The sequence below is a fragment of the Amphiura filiformis genome, chromosome 13 (genome assembly GCF_039555335.1).
Source record: "Amphiura filiformis chromosome 13, Afil_fr2py, whole genome shotgun sequence".
NCBI lineage: Eukaryota > Metazoa > Echinodermata > Ophiuroidea > Amphilepidida > Amphiuridae > Amphiura > Amphiura filiformis.
In genome coordinates, this window is record NC_092640.1 from 8,448,927 (window position 1) to 8,462,420 (window position 13,494).

The following is a 13,494-nucleotide window of genomic DNA, read 5'->3' on the forward strand; positions in this document are numbered from 1 at the left end:
CGCGCATAAACGGCGCAGAGCCACGCGACTTGCGAGCCAGAGACCAGTGGACATGATAATACAGAAAGAAGGAAAAATAAATAAAAATTAAAGGGTAAAAAGGTACATGGACGGGTCACGGGATTATGATAACGATGAACACGTCCGCATACACGCTATGAGAGGACGTATACGGGAAAAATATGTGTGTTGTATAAACAAAATGAAGCGGTAGACCTACTATAAAGAAAAAAAATGAAATTAAAATGACAAAAGAGGTACGAGTAATAGGCCAACGGGTTAAAGTAACTAGATGAAACGGGAACGAAACAAAGAAGGAAAGAAACTAATCAGGAAATGTAAGAAAAAGAAGAAGCTTTAATATAAATGATAACAGAATTAAATAAAAAAAACATGGAAACGGGAAATCGCAAGCAGCAAATAAAAAATGAAGCTAAAAGGGAAATGTTACAAATAACAGATTTAGAAAAAAAAAATGGGAACGGGTTTTATAAATAACATGAAAACGGAAAATCACAAGCTAAGCAGCAAATATTTTTTGGGAAAAAAATAACCCCATGTAGAAGAAACTGAAAAGAAAGGAAATGTAAGAAGAGACAAATTTATATAAAGAAAATGTATCTTTTAGATGATTCTATACCTGTTCAGTAATTCTTCCTGTTATAGTGAACGCTCCCATTTACTCATCTAGCGGGGACCCGCGCGAAGCGCGGGTATCCCGCTAGTAGGTTTAAAAATGCTATTTATATCAGTAGATAGGCCTAACAAAATATATTCAAACTTTCTCAATTTCTTTGTATTTTATAAATAAATACTTTCCATATCTATAGCGGAAAAACTAACAAGCAAACAAATAAACAAACAAACAAAAAACATCAAAACAAACTTTCCTAACAGACGTTTTCTAAATTTGTGAAATATATTCTGTGTTGTTTTATTAAGCCCGTAAAGCCGTCTGCGAGTTCCGAGAAAATGATGCAACCGGTAAGTAGGCTTTGAGCGCGTTTTTTACAGCAGTTGATGCGTGATGTCGCAAAGGGCCTATAATGATTTGCAAATCACACTGTAAATTATATATACTAACAAACAAACAAGCAAACAAACAACAAACATATATAGTACAAAAAATATACCAAATGAAATTTCTGACAGGGCCGGATTTACCTTTTTGGGGGCCCTGGGCCAGGCCAAAATTTGGAGGCCCCAAACGCACCGTGAGGAAGGTATGTGCACTCAAGATTTTAGATTTAGATTCTACCATGACATTTGCGCGCGAAGCGCGCGAAAAAATGTCAATTTTAGACTTTTTTAGCCTAAATTGAAGCTGAATTTTGCTATATAGTAGTCCAGTGCACGCGAAGCGGGCAAAATTGTGCAATTTTTGTACCCTATTTTAGCCAAAAAACATGGTGTTTTTCGGCTAAAATGGTAGATGCACAAGTGCTGCACAGGGCAATTTGGGGCATCCCAAAAATTTGGGGGCCCTGGGCCCGGGCCCATCTGGCCCTATGGTAAATCCGGCCTAACAAAATATTGTCAACCCGTAGTTTCTTACTTATCTTTCTATGATAAAATATAAATACTATCTTGAGTAGATAGCGGAAAAAACAAACAAACAAAAAAGCATCAAAAACAAACTTTCCTAACAGATGTTTTCTAAATTTGTGAAATATTTTCTGTTGTTTTATTAGGCCCGCAACTTCTATCTTAAGAAGACAGCTGTTTGTGCGTTCCGAGAAAATGATGCAGGCCGTAAATGATGCAGGCCGTAAATGATCAGGCCATGGCTCTCGCGTGTTCACAGAAGATGCCGTAAAATAGGGTAACTTTGGGCATGCACTTTTCAGAGTTTTTAAACCACTGCTTCCAAACCAAACCAATTATATTTCTAATTAACTCTTTTTTTATGACATTAGGGTTCCCTTCTACACCTTGAAGTTGAAAAAGGTTATTTAATAATTTTGTAAGGGTGCCCTAGAGGTTAAAAGTAGCCTGACCAAAGTTACCCCGCATTTGGGGCAACTTTGGTCAGAGTATTACCATGAAGAAAAAAAAAAATCACAAAAATTGATCTTCACTGTATATGGGCAAGTTGTTGTTTTTTGTGACATTTGACCCCTTGCAAAATTAATCAAGCACACATCCTTGCTCACAGATATCGATTTTTATTTTTTCTGAAATAATGCTCATTTTTGGTCACAAATCCCGATGTTTTCGTAAATTTAGAGGAAATTGGACATGAGCGACTATTATTTCTTCCAAATAAATTTCTTAACAAACTGACACCAAATATGACTAAAAACAAAATTGCTGTACGAAAATATGACCATTAAAAAAAGTAGGCCTATATTTGACCGACCAAAGTTACCTCGCTGACCGAAGTTACCCCATTTTACGGTGATGCATAACGGGTGATTTGCAAATCGCACCGTAAATGGTATCTTGGGTAGATAAAAACAAACAAACAAACAAACAGACAAACAAACAAACAAACAGACAAACAGACAAACAGACAGACAAACAAACAAACAGACAAACAAAGTGGCCTTCTTTTCCTTGTTCTTCAAATCTGTTTCTCAGTTCTCTTTCCATATACAGGCCAGCATGCTTATATAGGCTTTTTAGCCTGGCTTGAGCATTTTGTTTGAGCCTGGTCCCATCAGGACCCAAGCGTGTCTCCACACAGAGCGACCATTTAAACAAACAAACAAACAAACAAACAAACAAACACGCCCGTAAAGTTTGTAAATACGTCACCTACTTAATTATTCATATACCGTTCACTGTTTGAATACAAGATACGATAATCCATGTATTCCAACCGTTCAAGATTGGTATGAATATTTAATCATGTGACGTAACGCACTTACAACCTGATTGCTTTGTTTAAATCAATAACCAGGCATGCAATTGACGGCCATCGCCAGGTGGACAGTTAAAATCTCATGCATCATGCAGTTATTGTTACCTACTGTATGACATGACACAGAGGCACTCACAATCGGTACCGGGTAACTGACCTGTACTGGTAGCGTTGTGTTGTAGCCTTGTAGGTATAGGACGGCAACTAGTCTTACTATAAATAGGGAAATGTTGTATGTATCTATGTATCTATCTATCTATGTATCTATGTATCATGGAAAGGCTCCGTCAGTTTCGATCCAAATGTCGCCAAATTCATACGGGAGATCGATGAATATACGGGAACGTGTATAAACTTTATTTGGTTGAAAACGGTCAAGAATTGGCTGCAAAAACAGTGAAAATATGGGTAAAAACGGGTTTTTTGTTATGAAAATCAGTTGTCAGCTTACGCGTCACTGCAGCTGGCCGGCAGCACGTCGGCGCCTCGTGCGTAATGCGCACTACGCCAATGGGCGCGTAAACGGCGCAGAGCCACGCGACTACGAGCCAGAGACCAGTGGACATGATAATACGGAAAGAAGGAAAAATAAAGGACAAAAAGGTACATGGACGGGTCACGGGATTATGATAACGGGTGAACACGTCCGCAGACACGCTATGAGAGGACGTAATAAATACAGGAAAAAGATGTTTGTTGTATAAACAACATGAAGCGGTACTATAAAGAAAAATTCAATTAAAATGAGGACAAAAAAGTACGACCTGTTCAGTAATTATTCCTGTTATGGTGAACGCTCCCATCTAGCGGGGACCCGCGCGAAGCGCGGGTATCCCGCTAGTAATAATAATAATAAAAGACATTTATTAAAAGCGCACTAATGCATGCAAAGGCAGCCTCTAGGCGCTATAAAAACAGGTTTTTAAAACAACAGCGAAATTCAAATTACAAATAAATTCTATAACAGTATAATACAAAAGTAATTAACTACAATAGATAAAATCATACAACATGCCACATATAATCAAGGCAGTAATAGCATCAAAACATTGCTTAAAAAAGTTATACCATAGAATAATATTTCTTATACAATTGCATTCAAAAACATACATATAAGGCAAGCATATATAATATTGTAATAACAATTAAAAATACTACTGGAAAATGGTTATGCGAGGAACGTTCACATTGTGCTAATGCATGCAAAAACCCATCCGGGGAGGAACAAAAACCACTGGGCGATGCATGCATTAGAAAAAGCGAAACGTAAAAACATTAATAAAATGCAATGCACCAAAACTTAACTGGTCCCCCGCATGGGTGCCTGCAACAATTAGCCAAATAAATTGTTTCCGAGTAGAAAAAAGGAACAACAAACAAACGCCAAGGAGCAGACACCACGAACAAGGGAACAGAAGCATAATAAAAACAAAGCTATTACTGATAACTTGAACAGAAACAATTGAGAAACAATCCGAAAGCTGCATAACACACGATCTTCATGCAGAACAAGAAACAATTACATAAAATATTGCTCAAACAAATTTGTTTTTAGAACTGATTTAAATTAATTGTCCAATGGTATTCTGATGCCTGATACTCGTAGGAAGCTCATTCCACAATGCAGGAGCGTACGCAGCAAAAGCTCTTGCGCCATAAGTGAGACTCTGCGGCATTCGAGACGGTTGCTTCAGAAGGTTTTGAGATGCTGAGTGAAGAGCGTGCGCGGGCTCGTACCAATTGATCAGTTCCTTCAAGTATGATGGGGCAAGATCGTGAAGACACTTAAAAGTCAGAAGTAAGACCTTGTACTGAACTCGTTTACAAACTGGCAGCCAGTGTAGTTCAAGGAGAACTGGGGTGATGTGCTGGCACAGCTTAGTACACGAAACAAGTTTGGCAGCGGCATTCTGGAGTCTTTGAAGGCGATGCAATTGTTTTGTGGGTAGTCCAGCAAGTAAGCCGTTGCATGAGTCAATACGAGATGTTATGTATGCATGCACTAGCCTTTCAGTAGATGAGCGGTCCAAAAACATCCTGATCTTGCCCAGTTTATAGATGCATGCCCACCCTGCACAAAGGATGTTGGAAATATGAGATTCCATCGTGATATGTTCGTCAAAACACTACTCCAAGGTTGCGAGCCTGCGAACATGGGGTAACAACGGAATCGCTGATAATTACTGGATCGATATGTTACAGCTGGTGTCCTTAAAGCGTGTGGTTAGGTGCAGTACGTACCTCAGTCTTAGAGTCATTAAATTGCAACTTGTTAGTGACAGCCCAGGCTTTTATGTCTTTCACGCACTGTTCAACTTGGTGAATGGCGGAGTCTTTGTCATCTGAATGGAAAAGAAGGTCAACTTGGGTGTCATCCGCATACATGATATGGCTGGTGTTGTGGCTCTTTATAATGTCACTGAGTGGGGCACTATAGAATGTGAAAAGTGGAGCTCCTGCAACCGAACCCTGAGGCACACCATAAACAAGATTTCGAGGACGCGATTCAGAATCACCAATGATAACTGTTTGAGTTCAACTATCCAAATAAGAGCGAAACCAGGAATGAACTGCACCGCAAATACCATAGCGCTCTTGAAGTCTGTCAAGGAGAATGGTGTGGTCTTACCTGGTCTATGCATGGTGTCAAAAGCAGCGCTTGGGTCCAGTAGGATCAGCGCTGCTTCCTGATGTTTGTCAAGTCCTTGCAAGATGTCGTTTTGGACACATAGTAATGCCGTTTCTATTGAATGATTGGGCCTGTACGCAGATTGGGCTTCCGCGTTAAGATCATTGGACATAGAGTACTCTTGAACTTGTGTCAGGCAACACGTACCTCTCCAGAAGTTTACCCATGAACTGCAATTGAGAAACCGGGCGATAATTCTTGAAAACGCTCTTGTCCAAATTTGATTTCTTCAGCGACAGAGACACTGTTGCTGTTTTAAAACTCGAAAGCACAGTTCCTAGAGACAGCGACTGGTTGATTATTTTGGTGACTACAGGGAGAAGACTCTCCATGCATTTTTTGAAGAGATCAGTTGGGATAGGATGAAGCGGACAGCTTTTCGTGAGAGAATCCATAATGATTTCGCGGATGTCATCACCTGAAAGTTCACGAAAAGTCTCAAATGAGCTAACACAGGAGCCTCCAGTTGCAGAAGATGTCTTGATCAACCAAGTGCAAGTCATTGCGGATCTTCCGGATTTTTTCATCGAAGTATGTAGCAAATTTTGGGAAGGGCTAGTTTCAGCAGCGGGATTACATAACTTGTCAACAACGCGAAACAACTCCTTGCTGTCACAATCCTCTATCTTGGATCGGTGATGGTTACGCTTTGCCGTCTCAAGCATAGTCTTGTAGCTTTTGCTATGATCGGCATAAATTTGCTTGTCTATTTCAAGTTAGGATTTGGTGTACTTTCTTTCCTCCTGACGCTTCTTCTGCTTTGCCAATCGTAGTTCGTCGGTGTACCAGGGACAGTGCGGTCTGACAATTACAGACTTCTCAACAAGCGGAGCGTGCTTATTGAGGAGCATGCCCATTACCGTTTCATATTGGTTAACCAGTTCTTCCAGATCAGATGCAGGATTAGTATAGAGTGACGATGACTCAATATCACGCATGAATTCAGTTGTGTCTATGTCTCTGATTTTGCGATTATTTCGTAGTCTTTCTGGGTGCTTTGGGGGGTTGTAGATTGAGGTAGCAGCCAACAGGATAATGATCAGAGAATATCTCTGGAATTATTTCAACTACACCTATGATGACATTAGATGTGTCACGACTGATCATCAAATCTAAGGTATGTCCTGATTTATGCATTGCGCCATTGATATGATGTTGCAAACCAACCGCGTCCAACAGATCTTGGAAGGCTCTGGCAAATCGGTCGTCTGCGTCGTTAACGTGGCAGTTGAAGTCCTCTAGGAGAATTATCACGACAGGTATGGCTGAAATGGTCTCAAGGAATGTCCCAAACTCCTCGAGAAACATAGACTGAGTAAGTTTATTTTCCGAGGAGGGTGGTGGGCGATATATATTAAACACCCTGACAGAAGATCCTTGGGAGATTGTCATATCCATATATTCGAAACTCGGGTACACTGTACCCTTATTGATAACAGGATGGTATCCTTTTTTGAGGATGAAACAAATTCCACCGCCTCTTCCGGATTTTCTAGGCGACTGGAAATAGTCAAAGTTAGGCAAGGTGTAACATATGTCCGCAAATGTAAAATTGTCTCGCTCGTCACCACATAGCCACGATTCTTGAATGGTGAGAATATCAATTTCCTTTCTGATTATAAAATCACATTGAATGTAGCAACTTTAGTTTGAATATGAGGTTTGGTTGTCTTACGGAAAGTTTTCAGCAGTTTTACATTCGTTTAGAGCGCTCTGCTGATTATGGTTGATAGGGATATATTGGAATGATTCACTGCAGGCCTGCTCGTCTGGCAATCGGGTATTGAATCGTGACTAATTGTAACAATCGAGGGGATTTTTTGCTGTTTATTTCTAGATTTACCCGCTCGACAGCCGCGTCTGGTTTTCTTTCTGGCAGATATACCAAGCTCATTGATGATGTTCCATGTCTGTGCATCAACCTTGTTCTGAGGTGTTTATCACACTTTCCGCAATATTGATCAGCGTGGAATTGGTGTATTGCAGAGTAGGAATTGTTAAAGTACTAGTTATAAACAAATCGATATGTCGATACTTTTTCGATACGGTAATTGTCTCAAGACATCAGGAAAACACAACACCAAAGCATTGATTAGACTCCGCATTGCCCTCACGATCATGAGGACCATTTATTAAGCTATTTATGACCATTCAACAATTTATATTCATATACATAAATATAATTGAGATACATAATGATAGATTTCATAGCACTTTCATAGCAATTAAGACCTGACATAATATAAATAGAAATAACCATACTGAATTAGTTATCTTCCAATAAATATTATTAATAACACAATACAAGAATTATTGGAAAAATGTGTACAACAAGCCAACCATACAGGCTGGACATGCAAGAATTGACTTCTGTATCACATTTAACCAAATACAGATACCTCTTTGGATCAAACAGAGGATTGAATTGGAAATCAATATTTATAACGCAATTATTAAATAAACAGAAATCTCCAAAAGAAGAAACAATGCCAACTCTATCAATGAATTAAACCTTTAAATCCCTATATAAGCTGGTAATTATTGAAAAGTGAGCCAAAATTTACTATAAAATAATATTAATAAATGAAATAATCCACTGACAAAAACAATCAAGCCAAAAAGATACTTCAAATAAGCATAAATTACTCTACATAAAGCGTAGTAGAAAGTGGAGACAATCTACTGACGAGATTCCTCAGGATTTGAAGAAACTCCAGACAACGCAGCGTAGTAGAAAGTGGAGACAATCTACTGACGAGATTCCTCAGGATTTGAAGAAACTCCAGACAAAGCAGCATAGTAGAAAGTGGAGACAATCTACTGACGAGATTCTTCAGGATTTGAAGAAACTCCATACAAAGCATTTATTAAGCCAGCACAAAGCGTAGTAGAAAGTGGAGACAATCTACAGACGAGATTCTTCAGGATTTGAAGAACTCCATACAAAGCATTCATTAAGCCAGCACAAAGCATAGTAGAAAGTGGACACAATCTACAGACGAGATTCTTCAGGATTTGAAGAACTCCATACAAAGCATTCATTAAGCCAGCACAAAGCGTAGTAGAAAGTGGAGACAATCTACAGACGAGATTCTTCAGGATTTGAAGAACTCCATACAAAGCATTCATTAAGCCAGCACAAAGCGTAGTAGAAAGTGGAGACAATCTACAGACGAGATTCTTCAGGATTTGAAGAACTCCATACAAACCATTCATTAAGCCAGCACAAAGCGTAGTAGAAAGTGGAGACAATCTACAGACGAGATTCTTCAGGATTTGAAGAACTCCATACAACCATTCATTAAGCCAGCACAAAGCGTAGTAGAAAGTGGAGACAATCTACAGACGAGATTCTTCAGGATTTGAAGAACTCCATACAAAGCATTCATTAAGCCAGCACAAAGCGTAGTAGAAAGTGGAGACAATCTACAGACGAGATTCTTCAGGATTTGAAGAACTCCATACAAAGCATTCATTAAGCCAGCACAAAGCGTAGTAGAAAGTGGAGACAATCTACAGATGAGATTCCTCAGGATTTGAAGAAACTCCAGACAAAGCAGCGTAGTAGAAAGTGGAGACAATCTACTGACAAGATTCCTCAGGATTTGAAGAAACTCCAGACAAAGCAGCATAGTAGAAAGTGGAGACAATCTACTGAGGAGATTCCTCAGGATTTGAAGAACCTCCAAACAACGCAGCGTAGTAGAAATTGGAGACAATCTACTGGCGAGATTCCTCAGGATTTGAAGAAACTCCAGACAAAGCAGCATAGTAGAAAGTGGAGACAATCTACTGACGAGATTCCTCAGGATTTGAAGAAACTCCAGACAACGCAGCGTAGTAGAAAGTGGAGACAATCTACTGACGAGATTCTTCAGGATTTGAAGAAACTCCAGACAAAGCGGAGAGTAGCATAATTTGACATACTTTTATTGAAGCATCTTTGACAAATGAGATAACTGATTTACCCTTCCAGCTACTGGGAGGGTGGGTGGGATTTTTGGTCCAGCATGATCGGAGGAGCAAATGCAAGTGGCTTACTAAGAAAGGTATGAACACAACAAAAGAAATGGAATTAAAGCAGATACCTGATTGGCTGCACCCCACTAAAGTGCCATCTGAATGGCCAGGAATCTGGGATTGTTGCTATAACAACACAACAACTCCTACAACATTCCAATACCATGACCCAAATCAATAGCATAAGTTTCAAGAGCACTTAATTGATATGGCTCAAGTGGAACTGATAGGATAATTGTCCAGACTTGGCTGCACATGAACGCCCAAGTTTCCCTGATGCTGAGACAATCTGGTTTTTAAAAGATTTTCAACTTTGAAAAACGTCAATATGCGGAGATTGTACACACGCAATAGCTCAATGTATAAAAGAGCACAGTAGTCGAGACGAAAATGAAGTAAAATACCCCAAAACATAACAGTTAAAACAGTTTCTGCAGCACAAAATATTCTTGATGATCAGATAAATGCAGCAATAAAGTAAAATTTAAAAATTCGAGTCAAATACGGTAAAACAATCAAGTTGATTTCCAGCCCGATGTGATGAGCAGCCAGACGAGCGCCATCCACACAATATGGCACACACACCCCTACCATGTACTGTTATAATGAAAATAGGTACCCGTGATTGTTTCCAATATTGCTGTCAACTGTCAGCACGCTCCATGAAATTCTTTATAAAGGGGTATTTTACTAAAGTACGCAAATGTGGTTGACCACATTGTTTCAAACATTTTTGTTTATAATATCTGAAGGAAATATTTGACTAGGGTAATAAGAAGATATGGGCTTTCTTCTGATACCAAATTCGTCCTTTGATGGTGAAAAGTTGGGGATGATGCTGTCCTTCAGGTCATACACTTTTAATTAAATAAATAGGTTAAGAAATAACCACCGGCCCCTATCCTCCAAAATAACAACAACAACAACAAAATGTTAATGTTATTTTTTTAAATGCAGAAAAGTCTGACCTGCAGATGCTTGACTAGACAATGCGAATAGTCTATCCATATATTATTGATAAAACTATTACACAGGAGAATATCCCTAGGCAAACACATTCATAATTAAGGGGAGTATAGGGTCTATGTAAGGTTCATTATGCTCTTTGTTCTCCCCATCTTGAAATTTCCCATGTTTATATACAGTGTAATGGGCTTTAAGAGCCAATCTCCCTTATTATGTACCCATCTGTGATACAAAAAAAATAGAATTTTCTCTAAAAAATAATTTTGGTACATATTAGCACCAACAACTCACATGTAAAATATGAGCGTGCACAGCGCCCTCGTTCAGCTTAAAAAATTCTTGAAATTTCAGCCTCTCTGAGCCTTACTTGCAAATGGTAAACTTTGGAGGTGCATAACATCGTGCGCCATCATCATCCCAACCTGCATTTTGCATTTTTGTAAAGTACCAAATGGTTACATTACAAAAACCAAGAAAAAATTGGGATCTTGATGGCGCACAAAATCAGCAAATCCAATGATTTGATGAAAAGCGCCCTCGTGCAAACTTCAAAGCATCATAACGGGCTGCGCCATCAAGATCCCAAGTCCGAACAAGTTTGAAATTAAAGACTTCCATGGCAAGTTTCATTTTTCAGCAAAAAATGTTTGGGATTTCGTTGGCGCACCGAGTTAACAGAGGTCAAAGGTCAAAATTTCCTATTTTCACACATTTTTGCACGCCTGTATTATTGCGCGCCAACGTCACACGACTCTCCGAATAGGATTTCATCAAAGAAGAGGTAATTCTCTGCAAGAACTGAAAAAATTAGCTTGGGATCTCTTGATCTTCATATTTTTCTGATTTTTTGAAAATGGACTTAGCCTCATTTTTACTATCCTCTACCTATGATCCATAGACGACAGGCAGGTCCAATATTTTTTTCGTAGTGGGTACCGGCTGCGCCCGCATCCATTACTCAAAATATTGGACCTGCCTGTCATCTATCACACGGTAGAGGATACAGTAGTAAAAACAAAAATTCCTATCGTTTATTCTCTAAATGAGGCTTCATTGGAGTGGTGTTTAGCTAATTGCAAGGCTTACTTTTTTTACCATTCTTGCAAGTCCTGGCATATTTCAACTGTATGTGCTTCAATTCTTCCTCTCCCTGGCCAGCCACTTGAACCTTGACAAAACCATGCTTCCTAAAATGAATAGAAATTATTTATACTAGCATTACTTAATATGAGTATAACACTTATACTTATATGAGTATAAGTATTTTGCAAGATTGACTTTTGCTGTACTCGAGTAGAAAAATAGTTTGCTGTAGCATAGTGATTGCATAATGCGTGGTGTACGCACAGCATGCCTAAACCCTGCAAAACAGCAAAAGGCATTCTTGCAAAATACTGTACACAGTTATGCATGTAGCATTGTAAGACCAGCCGTTTTAAGAGGAAGATTAAAATCCCATGTAGGGATGCAATGAAAATCATGAAGACAAACCCATTTGTAGTTCTAGAAAACAGCTAATCTGTGTGCCCATAGACACTGAAATACCTTTCAACTTTTCGGTTCCTTCGTTTTATTCAAAATTTCGGATTTTGACAAAACTCCAGTACCTACAGTCTTGATTTTTGCAGAGTCCCTTACCAAAGTGAACAGCTAATTAAGCCTTCACTAGGCTGTTACTTAGCAGAAGTTTGAACAGCCAGTAGCTTAGCTTAGCTAGCTGTACCTAATCTGCACTAATTCGTCATTTTGAAGGCTGTTTGAACAGCTAATATCTGAAGGCTAAATTACCTGTTCAGTGAAGGCTTTCAAACAGCTATTTGAAGGCCTTCATTTGTGGTAAAGGGTATCTCTGTTTACTTAAGTACATTACAACCATGTAAAAACCAGAATTTAACATTTTTTAGGGCGTTCTCTTCAGCAAATGTTATAATATGGCTTTAAGTTTATAATGGACATGTGCGGATCCCAGAACTTCATTTGTGCAATGTAAACAGATCATCAGAGCTATGAGAGATCAGTATATGAAAATATTAGGTGACGAAAAAAGAAAACCATGTTCTACGAGGCCCAACCGACCCAGATTTGGCATTTGGGAAACTTTTTAATGTAAAATCCGCCATGGGTGCTTAAAAAAAAGAATTTTGCGGTTCTCAGCTTTAGCGTTTGCTATATTCAGAGAATATAAACCTGTGGGCCACTTCACATTTCCCACTTCTATCCATCACCAATTGTTATATAACTATGAAGTAAACAAAAAAATATAATTTAGGCCAACTGAATCTACATGTACAAACAGACTGTCTATACAATGAATTGAGCGGCATAGTGGAAGCTAAAATTAAAAATACAGTGGTCCCTCCTTGATCTAGACTGTGACAGGGCTTCCTGTCACTATCTCTGAGGACCCGGAGGATGCTGAAGAGCACACATGTGCACCTGTGGCGTGAGCGGAGGTCCAAATGCCGCCTTGGACCAGATCCCCTCAAGCAGTTGCAAAGATACAGGAACAGCAAGGGTGTACATTGCAATGTACAAGCACAACTGTCTCAATCAGAAGAAATATGCAAATGAGCTCATTAATATGCATATTTTCTGTCATCAGTTTGCATGGGTAACACTTGTATCTGTCACTACCCACATGCCAAGCGGCATCAAAATCAGACTTTGCTTTCTTGGTTCACCTTTTTGGCGTGAAAGGGTTGATGGGGGACATCTGTACATACATCCAAGCAAAAGCTAAGTGTCAACATGCTGGCGACCCACAAAAAGTAAAGAAAAAAAGTATGCCAACTGACCGACCGACCTTACTTCAAAAGACTGCTTGCACATAGAGCAGGGCTTTCTTTTTCGTTTGACACCTAATATCGTTGAATAAGTTCATCAGGTTTGTTGATTAAATAAACAAGAGACATTTTTGTGTGACAAAACCAAGTGAATTTTTACTCACTACAATATT

At 39.1% G+C, this 13,494-nt stretch overlaps 1 long non-coding RNA gene across 4 annotated transcripts in view; it reads right to left on the minus strand.

Annotated features, from left to right (window-relative positions):
• LOC140167952 (uncharacterized) overlaps positions 1-13,494 on the minus strand; it is a 41,572-nt gene that overhangs the window by 11,678 nt on the left and 16,400 nt on the right. For 2 of the 4 annotated variants that reach the window (XR_011861101.1, XR_011861102.1), the window contains exon 4: positions 11,625-11,725. The exons of 1 other annotated variant lie outside the window; for it this stretch is intronic. This is a non-coding gene — a long non-coding RNA (uncharacterized lncRNA). Of the gene's footprint in view, positions 1-7,395; positions 7,524-11,624; positions 11,726-13,494 lie in introns of those variants that run through there. One more of the 4 variants, XR_011861104.1, reaches the window with a different exon arrangement.